Raw genomic sequence first — 4,303 nt, 5'->3', positions numbered from 1 at the left:
TGGCATCACTCGATATGCAAATATGCTCCATTCTATTGCAAAGTACATTTTGTGTTCATCCTCCAACTTGATCGTGAGCTAGTTATAGCTCGAAAATCCATCAAGAAAGTTGTAGGTTTCCTTTGCAGTGGCTATTTCAATCACATGGTCTGTGTGTTCTATCTCATAGATAAACTTTGCCTCTTTAATCTTGTCTATCTCTTCTTTGATTTTTCTCGCAAATGTTTTATTATAGATGTAGGAACATTGTTGATGCGGTTTAGCATTGCTCTGAGAGGTATCATTTGTTGGCATATGTTCGAATCTACCCCCTTAAGATCTTAGTATGACCAGTTAAACACATCTCTATATTCCTTTGAGGGTATCTATCAACAGCTACTCCTCTTCCTCGATGACATTCGTGGCTATGTAAGCCAATCTTGGTTCTTCCCTTGGTTTTGTTAGATCAATTCTCTTTTCATTTTTAGGCCCATCGTATGATGTGCCCGGTTCTTTAGGCTCTCATGTTGGTTGCTCCACCACAATTTGTTGGTCTTAGATTGTGTACTTTTTGTAATGAGATGGTGCATTGAATTTTTTTGAGTTAGAGTCTTCCTCACTTTCCATTTCTATTGTCCAAAATTTTTTCACTGTTTATTTTAACATTTGGTATTAACTTTTACGTTCAATTTTTGACATTTTTATTAGTGTCTTAGTCTTGTCTTTCAGTTGTTTTTTCTTTGTTTCTTTGAGTTTGCCCAAAAACTTGTCAACTTCAATGATTTTATAGTTATTTTATCTCGTACACAGTTGTCTACTCCCACGAGCATGAGATATTGCATTTTGGTCATCAACTTGGACATTGGTTTCTCAAATTTATTATTATTTTTTAAATTTGTCTCATTTGATATCTCTTTTGTCTCTGTATTTTTTGGTTAGGAAACTCATAGAAGATCGACACATCTTGTTTTGTTGCATTTTTGTTTTTAGAGCCACTTGAAAGTCGCTCATTCGTATCATTCCCTAAATCATCGCTCCTCGAATCATGGTATTCATCCTCATCATCGTATGGATGATCCCATACAAAAAATTTGTCCACTATCCATTTGCAATCCATTGTCTCTATCATTTTAGTCGTTTAAAATATATCTCCTGTTTTTTTAATAGCGGTTACCATTAGAAAACACATTATGTTGTAATCATCCTTGTTGCAAAATGTCATAGTGGTTACCTCGTTTACACAGACATCTAACATCGCCAGTATTTTATCCCATCCAAAGGGTTCAAACAATACCTCGGGAAATGGTTCCTTCATGTAGTAATTATCTTCTACTGAGTGCTCTAGAATGCAATCCTCCTTTTTCAGACTCTCACTTTGACGCTCTGCACATCCAAATATGAGCATCCTTAACTAACCAAGCAGGAAACTATGTTCTAGCATGAAAATATTTGCAAAAACCGACTTCTCAAGTTACAAACATGTTCACGAGGTTAGTACATAAAATTTAGCCACTTTGAACTTGAATTTGATAACTTGAGGTGGATTTCCCAACTTTGCTCTCTAATTTCAACGGTTTTTTCTCTAACTCTTGATGGTGGTGACTTGTCCCACGTTGGAGTGCATGACCTTGTCCCATAGGTTATATAGATTTGCCTTGTCAGATTTAGATCATTATAGATTTGATTTCTAGCCATAGGTAAAAAAATGATTCTTTGCATACCCATGAGCTATTTTCAAGTATCACAGGCATCACTTGATTTTTTCACAAGCTCGCCACAAGGTAGATTGTCTATATACTCTATATAGAAGCCCCCCTGTGAAGTCAGAATCCGTTTCCAATTCTTTGCAAAAATTGAGACTATTATCTATAGACCCCCTGGACCCTGGTCAAATGGTCATATAAGAGTGTGCAAGTGTTCTGTAGGTCTATGCTATGGTCCCATTCAAGTTTGGTTCATTTTGATGCACTGGACCAATTGCTATGATCATTTTTGCATCCTTCTACCTCAAAGAGACATTGTTGACCTAGGGTTTTTCTTGCTACCCATTTGAGAAACCCGTGATAAAACAAGTTCATTGTGTTGGAATTAGGATTGTAGGAAAACACACATAGCTTGGAGAAGACGAAGGAAGCTCAAGGCACACAATAAAGAGTGTTTTACTTAGTGTGCAATGGAAAGATAGATAGCCCTAGTATGATGGGCGTATATACAATGCATGGGGGAAAAAATTCTAAAGAGGGAAAAAATACCCCGGCGATCCAAAGTGTGTTCACACATCACTACCACATGTATATGATAACAAATCCCCCCTGGAGTAATGCGGTGAACGAGAGCTGGCACACAGAGTAAAGGGAAGTGCCATGCCCTGAGGACATGATAAGTCAACAAAGGGGAGTAAGCCCAAACCTTTGCAGAAAGATTTGAAATTCTCACGAGACAATGCCTTTGTGAAAAGATCTAGAAGGTTCTCCCGTGTTGGAACATAAGCCAAGTTGATCTCTCTTACTGAGAGCCTCTCCTTGACCTAGTGGTAATGCACCTCAATGTGCTTTGTGCAAGCATGAAAAATTGGGTTCCTCGCAACTGCCAATGCGCTTTGACTGTCACTGTAGATAGTGTTGGCAGTGCCCTATCCAACACCCAAATCAGTCATAAGACCTCTGAGCTATACACACTCAACCGTAGCTATGAAGACTCCCTTGTACTCACACTCACAACTGGAAGTGGCCACAGTTGGTTTCTTCTTGCTCAACCATGATATGCATGCACTTCCAAGCATGAAACAAAACCACTTGTGAACACTCGTCTGTCAAAACAACTAGACCCCAACCTGAGTCCAAAAAAGCATGTAAGTTTGGCGACAATGACCCCCCCTTGGGATAAAACAATCCAAGATGTAAAGTGACTCAAGAGGCGGAAAATCCTCTTGACAGCCTGCCAATGCTTAGATCATGGGCTATGCATAAATTTGCTGACCTCTGTGAGACTGCAAAATGAATATCTGGCCTCGTGTTGCATACATAAATGAATCGTCCAACAACAGTTTGGTAAAGAGGCCATCTGCAGAATCACCAGCATCATGAAGTTCAATTTCAAACCTATTTCCATAAGAGGGCCAATAGGTTTGCAATCCTCAAGTCCAAACTTACATAGCAATGTCCCTATGTAGCTTTTCTGATAGAAGGCAATACCACCATCACATGGCTTAAATTGTATATCCAAGTAATGATGCAATAGCCCCAAATATTTCATTTTGAAATTAGCATTCAAATCAGTCTTAGATTCAGCAATATGTCTCTCATTTGGCCCAGTGATCAGCAAATTATCCACATAAAGAACCATGGTGAGAATTACATCACCCTCATGCTTTATATACAATGTGATTTTTGATGGATTGTTACAAAAGCCTCATTTGACCAAATGAGTGTCAACCTTCTCATACCAAGCACGAGGAGATTGCTTCAACCCATACAAAGCTTTGTTACATTTGCACACTTTATCCTCTTGTCCTTTCTTGACAAAACCGCGAGGCTATGTTACATAAACTTCATCAAATATGTCACCATTCAAGAAAGTAATAACAATGTCTGATTGATGTACATCCCAACCAAAATGAGCTGCCAATGCACATACAAAATGCACAGTAGTCATATAACAAGTGGGAGCAAAAGTATCTTCATACTCTATGCCTTTTTGCTGAGTCTAACCCTTTGCAACAAGTTGAGCCATATAGCAATCAATCTCACCATCTTGCTTGCCTTTCAACTTGTAAACCCACTTCATACCAGTGGCCTTTTTGCCAGCAGGAAGATCACATAAAGTAAATGTGTCATTTTCTATAAGTGCCTCATAACCTGATTGCATGGCAACCATCCAATTTTTTGAATTTTTTGCTTCATCAAAAGACAGAGGTTCCTCAACATCATGTAAGCTAGACATAGCCAAATCATAACAATCTGATGCATAAGATGCATGGCAAGAGCCTGAACAAGTACGACTAGATAAAGGTGCATCCAATTTACTGTCATGCAATGTATGCACCAGCCATTTTGGAATACCTCTAGCTTGATCATTTTCAGCCCTTTCCTCATCAAGTACATCATGTACATCTGCATTAGTAACATTTTTGGACACCCCCATAGGCTATAAATTTGCCTCATTGGAAGTTATATTTGAACTTCCACCACTAAAAAGAGGCAACAAAGTGTCATAAATGTCTTATGAGCTGACTTTACTATCTCTAGTACATGACAGCAAGGGCTGAACAGAATCTTCCACAAACACATCTCGTGAGACCAAGATACGCTTTGTTTGCAGATGA

This window comes from Adiantum capillus-veneris, chromosome 1 (assembly GCF_014529385.1).
Source record: "Adiantum capillus-veneris isolate H3 chromosome 1, ASM1452938v2, whole genome shotgun sequence".
Lineage (NCBI taxonomy): Eukaryota > Viridiplantae > Streptophyta > Polypodiopsida > Polypodiales > Pteridaceae > Adiantum > Adiantum capillus-veneris.
The sequence above is the reverse complement of the archived record's forward strand: the minus strand, read 5'-3'. Positions refer to the sequence as shown.